This window comes from Saccostrea echinata, unplaced genomic scaffold, assembly GCF_033153115.1.
Source record: "Saccostrea echinata isolate AGI-Se365-2 ecotype Australia unplaced genomic scaffold, CSIRO_AGI_Sech_v1 ptg000025l, whole genome shotgun sequence".
NCBI lineage: Eukaryota > Metazoa > Mollusca > Bivalvia > Ostreida > Ostreidae > Saccostrea > Saccostrea echinata.
The window spans coordinates 8,341,537-8,357,811 of record NW_026889774.1 but is presented as its reverse complement, the minus strand read 5'-3'; the positions used below and the strand labels follow the sequence as shown (position 1 = coordinate 8,357,811).

The 16,275-nt window shown below is 32.6% G+C and overlaps 2 protein-coding genes across 3 annotated transcripts in view; both read left to right on the top strand.

Moving 5' to 3' along the window:
• Nucleotides 1-16,275, top strand: part of LOC133191939 (heat shock 70 kDa protein 12A-like) — a 67,859-nt gene that overhangs the window by 31,678 nt on the left and 19,906 nt on the right. The gene's annotated exons all lie outside the window — the stretch shown is intronic.
• The window catches only part of LOC133191938 (heat shock 70 kDa protein 12A-like), a 206,647-nt gene continuing 200,906 nt past the window's right edge, over nt 10,535-16,275 (top strand). For both annotated transcript variants that reach the window (XM_061327708.1, XM_061327707.1), the window contains exons 1-4: nt 10,535-10,624; nt 12,614-12,674; nt 15,169-15,239; nt 15,381-15,441. The gene's annotated coding sequence lies outside the window, so the exon portion shown is untranslated. The remainder of the gene's footprint in view (nt 10,625-12,613; nt 12,675-15,168; nt 15,240-15,380; nt 15,442-16,275) is intronic.

Below are 16,275 nucleotides of genomic sequence, written 5' to 3'. Positions count from 1 at the left end.
TCATTTTATACATGCATACTGTGTGTTTTTGGTCATTTTTTTCTTTCAATACTGGATGCATCACTTTTTACCTTCATGATTGATATTATATCTCATCTGGTTTTCCTTTTTATCATTTTGTATCAATTTCTTTTAAGGGTCTCAAATGTCTTTAATTTTTTCTCATCTTGATAGATTATTATTTTGAATTTCTATAACGAAAGCTTTTATTTACAAATACAGTTATGTGTTATAATAAAGTTATATAAACAAACTTATGAAACAAAAAAGAATTGACTTTTCATTACAGAATTTGTTTTCCATAAAAAGTAGAAGGTGAAGATATCGTACAATGATCAATCTCAGTCGCCCGCGTGTCGCAGTGATTAGAGCGTTTGCTCTAGAGTCGCCGAGTAAGGAGTTGATCCTTACATCGCAGGTTCGAATCCCATTGCGGGACGTGGAGACCGGTCCTTCGGATGAGAACGTATGGTCCTTCGGATGAGAACGTATAAACCGAGATCCCGTGTCCAGTATGTGTTGGAACGAAAAAGATCCCTCACTGCTCAATGGCCCTAAGTGCCGATTCCAGGTTTAAAATTGCAGTCCTCCACCGAAAAGTGGCAGCGTCTCCATATGTGTAAAAAATAATTGAGGAGGATGTTAAACAACAAACAAACATGAATCCAGTAAACAAAACGAATCATGAGCAGGGCAAAAACATGGACCTCTGTAGATAGCAGAGGTGGAATCAGGTGCCTTGGAGGAGTAAGAATCCTGACGCGAGCGTTATGTATTGATCAGGTATAAGGAGTACTCTGTAGTTAAACTTATTATAAAAATGAGACTAAACTGGTATGGAATATGTCAGCTAAAATACGACCCATCGATAGCTTTTATTTACAAACTAACAAGAAAAGATCGGAAGAATCCAAAATTTACTTTCCTTCATACTATTATATTTGACAACCTACGAAGAGTCCAACGGGGGGGGGGGGGCATTCTTTTTTGATTACTTTTCTATACAATTTTTAAAATTATAAAAAAGTTCTGGGGTGGGGGTCCGTACACGTATATGTAAAGCTATACACGCATAGGTTAAAAGATATATTCAATCTTTACAGCGAAATCCACCAATATTTCTTTTGGAATAAAATTTAAACAGATCTTTATCACACCATGCGATACAGAACACTTTTAGTAGGCGTTTCTTATGCAAATCAGCAGAAACTGTACTGTATCTGCAAAATATCAACGATACAGTATGATTTATTTTTAGCGATGACGGAAAACTGAATCCGTATCGTAAATGATATAGACATAAGAATCAATCAAATCGTAAGATAGCGCTGTTAGTATTTATTCAAAATTTGAGATGAATTAAGAATAAAATTTTACAACGTAAAGTTACCAGTGGCGGATTCAAAGATTTTAGGAAGGAGAGAGTGGGGGCAGTACACAAATGTTTTTTTTTTCGAAAAAAAATGTCCTAACTGGAAAATCGGGGGTTTCGGGGGGGGGGGGGGGAGGTAGATTCATAATCAGGCCTGACACTATATGTGCGTGATCGTTTCGAGTTGATAAATTAAAAGTGTGTACAAGTTTAGCAAACATAATTTACGAAAGCCAAAAAAAAGAAAAAGAAAAAACTCGAAAGGGGGGATACCGACGCGCGTGAGTGAGTGCTGGATCTACCTTTCAGTTTGGTTCCTCTACATTCTTTTTTCAAACATGAAGGTAATATGCCCCCTTTCTTACATTTGTTTATTTCAATTTGGAGCATGTATGGACCGGTCGATGACATTGTCGGACATTTCTCTCAGAATACAACCTCCCCGACAGTGCTCCCCGAAACATTTTTGCTTCAAATACATTCCCATATATGATTCTTATGTATCAAAATGTTTTGCACTAAATTCGTAGCTTACATTTAAAAAAAAGTCAGCAAGAGCTAAATAGAAAGGAATCAAATATAAATTAAATTTTGGGGAAAAATATTATATAATGCATCTCATAATTATAATTATTTAAATTGATAGATACCTACACGTCCACCTCACTCGGCATTTCAGCGATTGCTAAAAATTGGGTACTAAATCAACTTTCTGCAAAATCATCTGATTGGTTGAGAGATATATACCCAAAAACACATGTAAATTATTGAGATCATAAGAAAGGTCATGTCACAAGTCATTTAGAATACTCGTTTCCTACTGTATCGGAGATACAGGGCGGGGCCCGGCTCGAGCTATCGCTCTCGCCTTAAGTCCCGCCCTGTATCTCTGATACAGTAGGAAACTCGTACTCTAAATATAACATATTGGTGAATATTGGCACGAGTTGGCTGTACAAATGCACAAGCTTGCGAGTGCAGATGTACAGCCAACAATTGCCAATATTCACCTATATAAGTTCAATAACTCCTTTATTCTATAGCTATTTAACATTTTCCATTTATTTATATATTAATTATTTCAATTAAATAATTAACCTAAAAGTAATGAGAATTTTTCAGTATTTAAATTAAAACTGTCCAATATCAACGTCTTTCCTGTAAGTGTTCAATATCACATCATTCCCATGACCGAGCATAATGATTAAATTATTGAGGTTTTTAATTAGACTAATAAGTACTATAAATTATTAATTAATGATTTCAATTTTGCGTGAAAATAGACTTTCTTACCTATAGATGCCCCTACTTTTCATTATTGTTCCCAAGCGGTTGACCAGACGATATATTTAGTTTACAACGGGCCGTCGATATTGAACGCTTGTAATCGGAATGTTTCGGGACACACTCGTATAAGTAATGCAAACTCAGCGTTCAATAAAACGCCAAGATATTGAGCGCTAAAATTCTATAGACTTTTAGTAGATTTTTTTTTATTATAGACTATTTTTTAGCTAAGTAATAAATTAATTTATTAAATCTCTTGTCAACAATTATGACCACATGTACAGCTACTCCAGCAATCAAAAGTTCTGTCTTTCAGAATTTAACATTTCTGAGATACTTCTCTGAACTTTGTGATGTTGACTTTGTCTTAATGACCTCTGATCAGGACCATGTCATACCAATGATATATTATCATAATCAACTCCTAGAGCACATGACCTTTTGAAGGTATTTCATTATAAAGTTATGTCATGGACAAAATTTTTACACTTTAAATCCAAATGACCATTGTGCAGGGTTGTTACATACCTTTTAGGCATAAGCTTCCTTTGATTGATTGTATGTTGTTTTACGTCCCATTCGAGAATTTTTCACTCATATAGAGTCTTCACCGTGTGCCGGTGAAGGGCTTCAAATTAAGACCTATACTCGGCACTCAGGGCCTTTGAGCAGTGAGCTTCCTTTGTGGGTAGCATCGTCTTTAATTTAAATTCGTTTCCACATTAAAGTTATGACTAAGGCAAGAATGTCATACTTCTAAAACCGGTGACCTTGACCAAATTACTCGGATTGTGGTCAGGACATACTCTTACATGTAAGTCACACTCTGTTGTCATCATCGTCTCTTTAATGTGTTTAGAAGAATAATTTGACATGTTTTTGCCTTGTGACCTTGATCAAAATGTCCTTGGTACTGTGTAACGGCACGTTTCTTGACAAATGCTACAACTTTAACTTTGTTTTAGGTATGACCCTCTGAAGTTTCTCGGTTACAAAGTTATGTCCAGATAAAAATTTTGCATCCTTATTCTTGTCAAAGAGGGTGTATGTGTAACGGGAGAGTAAAAAAAAAATGCGACGGACAAGGTCGGGATAAGAGCCCGGGCACCCTGAATCTCCAGTCAGATGCACTACCAACTGAGTTATCTGGCCACCGACGATCGAACCCTTCTGACATTCTCACATTCCTCGCTCCTTAAAGGTCTTTGGCCCCAAAGACAACACCCAGGCTCTTCCCTGGCAGGGCTTTTGCCTGTCACTTCCAGGACAAGGCACGGCACCAAATGTTACGGGAGAAGAACTAGAAAAAATGCGACGGATCAGACTGGGTTTCGAACCCGTACGCCCCTGAATCCCCACTCAGAAGCTCTATCAACTGAGCTAACTGGCCACCGGCGATCGAACCCCTCTGACCGCCACGTATTTATAACGATGAAATCTTTCAAATAGAGAGTCATAACAATAAATTTCGACATACATGTACATATATCAGTCTGAAAATACCAGGTGCACAAGTTTTAATCTACAAAGTCTTTAAAAAATAATGACTAATTTCAGAGATCATCTCAGGAGAAACAAGATGTGTTTGTGAAACACTCATGCCCCCGTATGGCAACTATAGCAAAGGTTAAACTTTCTCAAATGCAAATCAAATATGTTGGTACCCAAAGTAAGGTCTTGTCTCGAGGAATATACCTGTGAAATATGACAGCCCTAGCAACAATCATTGAATAGATATGAAAAAGGTTAAAGTTTTAAAAGTAAGTCAAACATCAAGGTCGAGGTCAAATGGTCAAAATTAATGGTGCCCAAGGAAAGGCTTTCTCACAAGAAATATGCAGGTGAAATGCGAAAACCGAAGCACCAATCGTTCAAAAGTTATGACCAAGGTTAAAGTTTTTCAAAAGTAGGTCAAACTCCAAGGTCAAAGGGTCAAAGTTGTTGGTATCCAAAGGAAGGTCTTGTCACAAGGATTACATATGTGAAGTATGAAAGTCCTAGCACCAACTGTTCAAAAGATATGGCCAAGGTTACAATTTTTCAAAAGAAGATCAAACTCCAAGGTCAAAGTTGTTGGTATCCAAAAGAAGGTCTTGTCCCAAGAATTATATATGTGAAGTATGAAAGCCTTAGCATTAATTGTACAAAAGTTATGGCCAGATTAAAGATGGGTAAAACTTTGCAAAACTGGGTCAAACTCCAAGGTTAAGGTCAAAAGGTCAAATATGGTGGTACCCAAAGAAAGGCTTTGTCACAAGGAATACACATGTGAGATATGAAAGCCATAGCTTAAATCAATCAAAAGTAGGGGGCAATGTTAAAGTTTTTGCGGATAAACAGACAAACAGCTAGACAGACAGACGGACAGACAGGGCAAAAACTATATACCCCCGAATCTTCGATACGGGGGCATAAAAATGTCTATAGACAGACGGACATGGTGATTTACTTTTTTGTGGGGTTATAGTTGAAACCGAAAGTAGATTCATGGTGAAACAGAGTTCTTTTCGTACGGGCCAACTCCAAAATAGTAGAAAACTGTGGTGAGTACATGCGTGTAGTATATTCTTTTTATAACCATCAAAAATATTTGTAAGATAGGTACATTTAAGATCATATTAACAAACATAATTTAAGCTAGTATCAAAAGTGAAATGTCACGATTATACTTAAACAATCAGGACTTAATTCTGATTAAATTTCCACTAGAATTATATGTACTTCCTTGTTGATCATTTTGGCCGACCTTCCTGTTATAATTTTAATTTTTCATTAAACTAATTAAAATTAGACTTGTAATTCCGCTTCTCTACGATATGCTACAAGTGTTAAATAAGTTCGTACAATCGTTTTATTACTTACATGTATTTGCCAGTAATGAATAATTTTTGCACTAAATAGAATTCTAGATAAACATAATGAGAGGCTTTATTATTTTTTTTTTTTACAAGGTTACTTATAATATAGAAATTAATTTTAAATCCTACGTGAATATAGTGGTTTGGTTGTAACAATTTCTTTCCATATTTTTGATAATTTGAAACTATGACGCAGATTTGAACACAAGGAAGAAAACAAAAGTACATCTAATAAAAATTTTTCAGTGTGTTGTCGACCCAAATTGAGTATGTTAGTAATAGTTAGAATAAATGTACAAGTATTATCGGAAGTTCGGAAAGTGTCACTTAATTATGACATACAAACGGGAAAAGCTGATAAAAGTAAAGATACTTATTGAGACAAATCAGAAGCAATAATGTTAACGTAAAAAATTCAATTTAAATTAAAAATTTATATTGAAATTTAATAAGGAATACAAATATCACGATCAAATACCCATGCAGGACTATATATACGTTTTATTTTAATTTAGAATAAGACCTTTTTGATGTCACTTGATCAAATTCTGTGAAGCCTAAAGGATTCAGTAGGTTTGTTCGCGTATCAATGCAAACACGTTAATTTTAACATAATTATTTTAATTGTACAGTATGTACAAATCGGGTAAATATATATATTCGAATAAAAAAATCACACCAACGACTTGTTGTACTGTAATCTGTATATTGTGTAAAGCTATCACCTACGTCACTCACAACCTCCTGATCCTTGAGAAAAATGAATAATTATATAGTTCATCTAAGAAAAAAATATACAGGACAGTACTGTATAATGTAGCTTACATCAGTTTCTATCGATGTTTTATGGCAATTTGATAATTATCTGACAGAAGCCTTGCGCCAAGTTGTTGAAGTTCTGGAAAGCTTCTTCAATATTAAGAATGCTTTTAAAAATTTTAGATGTCAAAAATTTGATTGATTGGATGAGAATTATTTGGCCCCAAAATGTACGAAATAAATAATTTTCCTCTAGTATCTTAGAAATTGAAACAATTTGATCTACAAAATGGTTGATCGTGAGCCTCTGCCGCCAGGCTGGGAAGCCGCATGGGACCCAAATAAAAAGGCATAGTGAGTTCTCTGTTATACATCTGTAGTAGATAAAATTATACATTTAGAAGCAGATATCGTAAAACTGTCCAAGTACATTTTTTAGTGAATGACTTTTCCCCTATCCCTGATATAATATCTTGGCTTTTGTTTAACAGCTATTTCGTTGACCATAAAACTAGACAAACAACATGGCATGATCCAAGGTTAAATTCTCAGTTAATATTTAGAAATAAAATAATAAACCCAATCGGAGTAAGCAGAAACATATTTGTATACCATACATTGTATGTAGTTGAATTCGTAAATTAATATTTAAACATAGCAATCTATGCAATGCCATTTAATAAGTATTTTTTTTTAACTTTATGTAAATATTTATGCATAATCAATTAATAAATTTGTTTGAATGAGCATGTGAAAGTTAATGAAAATAGTTATATTATTAAATTACAAAAGTTTTCATATCTCTAGAACTAAAGTGAGCTTTTTAATGCTGAATGGGATTTTACATAAATGTGCTTTATATTTGCAGAAAAAACTATATAGCAATCGTTCCCGTGGCCCTCCAAAACAGGATATGGTGAAGAATTTTTTCCTACTAAAGCATGATTATTACTTTATTTTACACCCTACTTTAAGGTTAAAAAATGAATTATTTTAAGGAGGGATTCTTGTCTGGTTTCAGACTAAATGAAATATTCAAAGTATATTTGCTTATATGTGTTATAGATTTAGATGTAAGAGATTTGAAAAATCATAGTTTTCCTTCATCCTCATAATTGTACAGCATTAAACAGAAATGGGTAACTGATTTTGAAATCTACAGGGACTATATTTTTTGCGGAACGGGGAATTTGAAAATATGTCTTTTTCTGCTTCTCAAAATTACTACAGAACAATGAATTTAATTAAAATGTTTAAATAATCCAAGACAGAAAGAAAATTTCTAATGTAACTTAAATATGATAATGGAATTAAGGTTTTAAAATATATCAAATCAATACGATTTTCCAAACAAACTACAATTTTGAAAGCTTCCAATCTAAGAAGAAATTTGAGGAAAAAATCAGTAAATAATTTTTTTTCTATAAGTAAACAGTCAAATATTTGTTTTTGTCCATATTATGTATTTATATGACTACTTTACCAAATGTGAAAATAAAAAAAAAAAATAAATATGCGAAGCATCTATTCCCTAAAAATTTGCAGGGACCATAAAATTCAAAAATTTGGTTCCTCTTCACCCATACATGCCATACGTTAAAATTGGCTGAAATTGGTTGAGCGGTTTCAGAGAAGAAGCTGAAATTTTTCAAATCTTAACACACAACGTGCGACGGACGACGACGGACAAAAACAGATAGCAATACGTCACCTGGGTGCTCAGGTTACCTAAAAATCTAACCGTCATCAACATGTAGTTTGAACCACATTACATTTGTCCGATATCAGTGAAGTCATAAAAAGAATCGGCCATCCTTGTAAAGAGCATATTTTTTTTATTTAAAAAAATCGCCGATGCATCTTAACTGTACTGTGTCACACATTAAATGTTCAAAGACTGTGAAAATTATTTAATCCGACACCGTGCAATCTGTTTCACTTTAATTTGAATTCCCACCCTTAGTTTCATTCCTATTTTACCAATCTCCATGTTCTTTTCACTGTATAATATGACGCACTGTTTATTCCAACACAAAATTTGTCTCCCAGTTCATGTCGGATTAGAGAGGTTTCACTGTACTTCTATGGATCCTTTACAGTGTTGTAAAAACTTGTATTACACATGTATACTCACGTGACCATTAAGATCTTTAATGGGCCTCTTGATAAATATAAGAGAAGAATCCCTCCTTAAGGAGGTTCGATCCTGAGGTTTTGGGCAGATTTTGGTCTGGACCTTAATTTGTAAAATTCTGCATCATTTTTAAGTTCAAATATTAAATCTGGATTCTACAATGCAAATTAAACTATATCCAATGAAAAAATCGCGATTAAATTCCATTCAGATAGGATTTAGCCAGGAACTATATTTTGTGGCGGAGGGTTTTTTTTAGGTGAAAATGATCAATTTTTCCCTTTTGAAATATAAACAGTACTGTTAAGTTTAGATTCCTATTTTTCCATGCTGGTTGCACACAGAGCTGTTTTTTGCAGTTTGCAGTGAAATGTTTTATGCTGGTTCTGAAATATCTATTAAATTATTTCTCATGAATTCTTTCATTATATTGCGACAAATATAGTAAATATATTCTGAAAGTCCAGGAAAAGATTTAGCCAATTTTAACATAAAATTAATACTTTTTTAGCAATATCTAAAAATTTACATCATAGACCCCCACTTTTGCTTTTCTTTTCTGAATATATAAGATAACTTTGATCAATCTGCCTAAATTCAGCAAAAGTTTAAGACTTTAAAATAATTTTCTTGCTTGTTAAATTTATAATGCCAGAAAAATCACATTTTTGAGTGCAAAAAGGTCAAATAATTGATTATGCGAAGCAATTTGAAACTTTTTCTTAGTCACAATTTTAAAGTGTCTTTTATTAAATATACTAATAATTTATTTTGTCCCATGATTTTTTTGGATAAAATCATTGGAAGGAAAACATCGAAGATGTAATTTTTGATTAAGACACAAATTTCAGTGCAAAAAGGTCATATTAAATGTTCTGTAGCGCCAAAAGAAGCATATTGACCCCCATTTTTGGTTTTGCTTTTTAATTAAGCTATGTATGTAGAAACTAAAAATATACTTGACAAAAAAAGTTTAAGACTTTAAATATCAGGATCCAACCTCGTTAAGTCAAGCTTTACATGTTAATAATTTCATTTCTTTCTTTATTAGCAAAATGTTCTGTATATTAGTTCGCGTACGGAAGCAATATCTAAGAAGTACTTTATGCATGTATCATTTGTATAATACTTTATTTACTGTGCAAATAAAGCCTTAGACATTATGCAGTCAGTACATGTATGTCAGTATCAATATTCAGTATTAATATGTTTGTAATCGATAAAAAAAATCATATTTCGTTTGCATCAGACCCCGGGGAAATTGAACATTTAGTTAATCTTGCAATAAAAAATGGTATCAGTAAAAGATCTTTGCTGCGAAGAAAAAATATATAATATCGATCATTTTAGCTTGTTTTACACGTATATGCATTGAACGAGTTTACAACTCATTTTTTTCAATATCTCTCTTGCAAGCATGGAACATTTTCGATACCAAAGGGTTTCAAGGACTCTGCACTGTAGTCTAGTGCTAGGGCGTTCATTTAGTATTCAATATGTTCGGCTCTCGTCTCGGCACCGCATTAAATCTAAGACTTTTAAAAATAGGTAGTGTCTGATTCTTCTCCAACCACCTGACATAAGAGGTGAAATCATGGGTCTTTCAGGTGAGACCCAAAAACTGAGGTCCCGTATCGGTAGGTGATGGTACGATACGATGAGGATTCTTCATTGCTACGACCATAAGTGCAATGCAAATACCAAAATTTGTGCGATTTCACATAAAGAAACTTACGCTCCCCAGAGAGGACCGAAAACATTTCTTACTAGCAAATATGGCATTCAATTATTTTTATGAGAGTATGATGTCAAAGTTGCAAAGTCCTAATATTTAGGATGTTTAACTGTAGCTAGGAAGGTCTGTAGTGTACACCAAAAGAACTGCAATATATTAGTGGACAATACCTCACAATATATATATATATATATATATATATATATATATATATATATATATATATATATATATATATATATATATATATATATATATATATATATATATATATATATATGAGAGAGAGAGAGAGAGAGATTCCACAACGGAGATAAGCATAGGAAACCTAAATTTTTCCTTTCTTATTGGATAGGAAACCAAACCTTCTCCTTCAATATATTTCAGAAATGGAAACACTTGGATTTTCCAAAGAATGATGATACTGAACCTCTGCCATCGGGCTGGGAAGCCAGATGGCACCCAAAGAAAAAAGTATAGTGAGTTCTCTATATCTGTAGAAGACATACAAATTTAGGAGTAGAGAAATATGAAGAAAACAAACAGCAATCAAAGTCCTTTAAAACGATACATACGTATTTGTAGCAGAGCAAACAATGACCTCTAAAAACATCAGAGGTAGGATCAGGTGCGATGGAGGAGTAAGTATCCCTTGTCGACCAGGTACACCCGCCTTGTGCGTGTCATGATCGGATAAACGGAAAAATCCGTAGACAAATCATTGAGAAAATAAAGGTCTAAAAATTTGTATGAAAAACGTCAGTCAACATTCGACTTAATAATGACAAGGTCATTGTATCGACCATAACGTTTGCCAAATGTTGACTTTATACGAGATTGTTGATATCCTTGTTTCATCAAGTTATTTGACATTGGGTGTCGAATCAACTGGGAAACATAAACTCCATATGCAGGTGATAATGGTATATTGCTACATAAATAAGGGAAAATAACTATAGAAAAGTTAAAGCCATCACATTTATCACAAAGTTTTGCCGTAAGGTTACAATTGACGTCTTTTTTGGTAAAATATCCAAATATGAAACAGATGTGTCAGACTCTGTGGTATCTTTTATTTCGAGTTCAAAAAGATATATTGAATCAACGTAGGAATGAAAATGAATATTGTTAATAGGTAAAATGTCGTCTATATATCTAAACGTGAATTCAAGACCACAGCAAGATACTTCTTCTTTTCATGTAGAAGTTTTTGAATAAATTCTACCTCATATAAAAACAAAAATAGGTCTGCTAATAACGGGGCACAATTAATACCGATGGGAATTCCGAAAGATTGTTGAAAGACTTGGTCTCCAAAAACTACAAAGGTATTTTGACTTTTTTTGTCAATTAATACTCGAGCAATTTTTTAATATCAACTTCAGAATACTTGCGTGTACAATCAGAATATTACAAAATAATTTTGCAAATGACCAATGACAAGGTAAGTAAATTTACGAGTTCCATTTTTACTGAAAAAGCAGCTGTTTATGATGTCTTTATATCATTTTACTTTACGTTATTTTATCCCCAATGGTTGTATAAAGTGTTGAAAAGTCGTACGTTTTAATGTTATTGATTTTGGTAGAATTTTTGATTTCAAATTTCCTTAGAGTCCCTTAAAGTTTTGAAAAGTATCTACATCTGATTTACATCACTTTTCGAATATACAATGTATTGTTGTACAGTACTTATGAAGTTTCTCCTTCACAGCTGTTAATATTTTAATGAGGAGTAAAGAGGCTTCGTAGAACATTTACTGGAACCGCCATGTATCTCTATAAGAATGTTTATGTAGTTTAGGAATCCAGTATAGCAATGGGTAATTCAAAATCAATTATTGGAATTGGGAATATTAAAATGATTTGAAGAATTTTATCCTTAGAAAGGGAACTATGAGCTAATTCCAAGTTTCTCTAAAATACAATTTAAAAAACGAGCCTTACAAACAAGGATAATGTTGTTACCTGTTTTGTAAGCTGGGACGAGTACATATTATTCGTGTAATCTAATTCATTTTTTTCACTTCTGCATTATTGAAGACAAATTAATAAAAGGTTTTCACATTGCCTCTCAGTCGCTTAATGCGAGATTTCAACATCCAGCTGATACTTTTAATTCATTCTGACAAAGTGTCAAGGTCTTCTTTTTCATGTGTGGCCATCGCCTGGCGTAACCTTCCACGGATTTATGAAATTATGACGCCAGTTGAAAGATCGGGGTTCCCGAAATTTTTACCTTTTTAAAATAAATGATTAAAGGTCCTCATTATTAAATCATTATTAACTATATTTACGCCCCCAGTAATAACGTGTCCAGCAGGACTATAGCTGTAGGGTGATGAAGAACATGAACACATAAGAGGATTAGTAGATATCCTAAAACCGTCCAAAAATTAACCTATTTTTCTTCCCTGGATTTTCCCCTATTATGTATAACATGATATGAATTGTCTTGTTGTTTTACAGCTATTTCGTGGACCATAAAACTCGACAAACAACATGGAATGACCCAAGACTGAAATCTCAGGTAATATTGAGAAATAAAAACAATAAAATTCTATCGAAAGTTGGCAGAAACCTACAACATCTTATATCTGTAATTAAACATTAAAGTATATAAATTTCTAACGATATTTAATTGATGCTTAATATTTAAGCATAGTAATAAATTTTTATCATGCATGATCCATGCTCCATTTGTTTGAATGACCCTGTAAAGTGAATTAAAATAGCCTTATGTCCTTAAGGAGACCAACTTAGATTGTTTTAATATACAATTTAAAACTAAAAAATGTTATATAAATCACAAGCAGCATTAATGAGAGTCAAGTATATGTACATACCCAATAATGTCAGGAGTGCAACATTTGATGTTTTGCTTCCCAGCACGAAAAAACTTCTATCAGTATATGATTCTCCGATTTTTATTTTGGAAAATAAAGACATAATTTTTTTTTCTAAATAGATTTATCAATGACAGAGTCTCTCTGTGTTTCAGATCTGTATTTCTATGGTCAGGACTGACTCAGGAGTGCAAGGCATTTTTTTAAAGATTAAAATTATATGATGAGAAGACTTCTATCCATGCTAAGAAATATTTTTTAATCAATAATGATCTATTTGCATAATTTAGTACTAAATTATTGACAATTTTATTATCAAAAAATCCTTCTCTTTTTCAATTTTATGAATTCAGATGTGTTTTTATCTTTTCTTTTCTTTTTTTGTGAATGTAAAAAGTAAACACATTGAAAAATTGTTATAAAATTCAAGTAATTCCACTTCAACTTCACTGAAACAACAAAACAAGTTCTGATGTAATTTCTACTTCACAATTCTACTTTAAAGACTCCCATGCTCTTGGTCAGGAGTGCAACGATGATCAAACTTGAATTAAAATAAAGAAAAAATTGATGAGTAGAAAGTTTCTGGTTGACCTCAGTTGCTCAGTGTTTTTCCTGTGAAGGAAAATATAATATTTTATATATCATATTTTATCTTCTAAATATATATTTGAGTTTAGGTTTTTTTGACATAAATAGGGAACAATTCAAAATATTAAGTCAAGTTTAGATACTTTCATGTGTTTTAAATATGATGTATTGGGCTATAAATATTGCACAATTTCGTTACCACTTGATATTGCCAACACTTATGAATTTTTTGTTCTATAGTTTTAACTTTTACTGGAGTCAGGAGTGCAACAAAGCTGTTTTATAATTATCATTGATCTTCATAGATCTATACTAAAAAATATATTTGAAAAAATCCTTGATAGTATTTGATGTTCAAAACATTATGTCTATCGACTAATTACAGTCATTTTATATATATATATATATATATATATATATATATATATATATATATATATATATATATATATATATATATATATATATATATATATATATATATATATATATATATATATATATATAATTTTATTTCATTACAACGTGTATTGGTAACGATCCTCTAATAAAACTAATGTCCAAATAACTGTATCTCACTTCCATTCTCAATGACCGTGTAGTGTAGGACAGCGCCGCGAGAATTCCATCGGCATCGAAAGCAAGTTTTTTGACTTGCCTAGATAGCCGAGCGGTCTAGCGCGCTGTTCCTGCACTGCTAGGAGACAGATTCCGTAGGTCGAGAGTTCAACCCCGGGCTGGGGCGGAAGTGGGTATCCTTATAAAAAGTGAATTTCTTTGTGCTATATATATATATATATATATATATATATATATATATATATATATATATATATATACAATGCAAAATATGGCACAAAATGAAAGAGAGAGAGAGAGAGAGAAAAGAAAAAATAAAGTATGAAATATATATAACCATCTCCCTTCCTTCACTAAACAATCAGTCCAATTAATGATTGAATTTCTGGCAAGTCTTTCGTCTTCAAAAACCTTGTACAAATTGCCATATGCTACTGCGAAGGAATTTCCAAGATATTTCCAAGATATAGGGCCTACTTTAAACTTTACGGCAGTTTGTTGCTCGAGTTCGATCCGTTGTTGCAAGCCAAGGGTTTTGTGTCCATTCTATTTCCACAAACTATTATTGGAATGGAAATAGAATGGAACCAAAACCCGTGGCTTGCGACGATGTAGTACGACCGTGTCAACCGTTTTCTATCATCATACATATTGACGTCATTTTCATATTGTGACGTCACAAACATGAAGCAAAACATTACGTTACATCTGTAATTTATAAACATGTGAATGACCATATACATGTGTGCCAAATTTCATTCTGAGCTGAATTGTGGTTTTGTAAATATAGTTCGCGAACTTTTTGATCACCCCTGGTACATTTAGGATTATATAGAAAATTGCTTTTTGTATTTTTTAATGACCATAGATAATGTAATCAAGAACTGGGAAAACTAGAGAAAAATAAAATGGTATATCATAATTCTCAGAGGACGAATATTGGACAATATTTTGGTACAAAGGTATAGGAAATCAATAGTTTGAATTAATTTTTCTTTTATATTTTAGCCAAAGAATGATGATAGAGAACCTCTGCCACCGGGCTGGGAAGCCAGATGGGAACCAAAGAAAAAAACATAGTGAGTTCTCTACATCTGTGGTAGACTAAATGATTTACGTTTAGAAGTAGATACCCTTCAAAACCGTCCGAAAACCTTTCTTATTTACTTCAATGTCCTACATCCATAATATGATATCTTGATGGATTTTTTTTCTTACAGCTATTTCATTGACCATAAAACTCAACAAACTACATGGGATGATCCAAGGTTGAATTCTCAGGTAATACTTAGAAATTAAACAATAAAATCCAATGGAAAGTTAACAGAAATATATAACATACTAGTATATGAATTTAAACGTGACAATTAAATTACATTTTAACATAGCAATTGATGTTATTTTTGTCATTTTATATGAGTAATTTAATTTACTTTATGTAATGCATAATCAATATTTATTTACTTGAATCAGCTTGTGAATGTGAATGAAAATAGTACAAATCTCTGTTAACGTTGGACTTTTCGTAGGGCGTGACATTCTAGACGCTTGATAATTACCAGTCAAATGGTGATCTAGAATCTCATTGGTTAAGAAATTAATAACATCAGTAACTTTAGATTGTTGTTGACAAACGATGAGATGACTTAAATTAAGCCCCACCTCATTACTGTAAGAAACGCTGTCATTGGTCCCTTACTACACTCGTTGACATTTGCCCGAACTTCTTTCCCAAGTATATTTCACTCAAGTACATTTCACATGTGAAGAACTGTGTAAATTTCAGTTCGTTGTGCTATGAAATTTGACCGAATTTCAAATATTTTTTTTAAAATGACGATAAAACCACAGTCTAGCATTGTAGTTAAAATAGGAGTGTAAAATGGTGAAATCGGGAGAAGGGGGGGGGGGTATGTATGTATGTATATGTATATGTATATGGCTTTCATGTGCGACTATTTCTTTGGATAAATACATTGAAATTTAGAAACAGATTTTTTTGTGTGATGGACGTTATCAACATTTACCATTTTCAATTCAATGGCACTTTAATCTTTTCAATGACCTATTTATATGACTTAACTTGCAGGAAGCCGTTGGAAATCATCACGTACA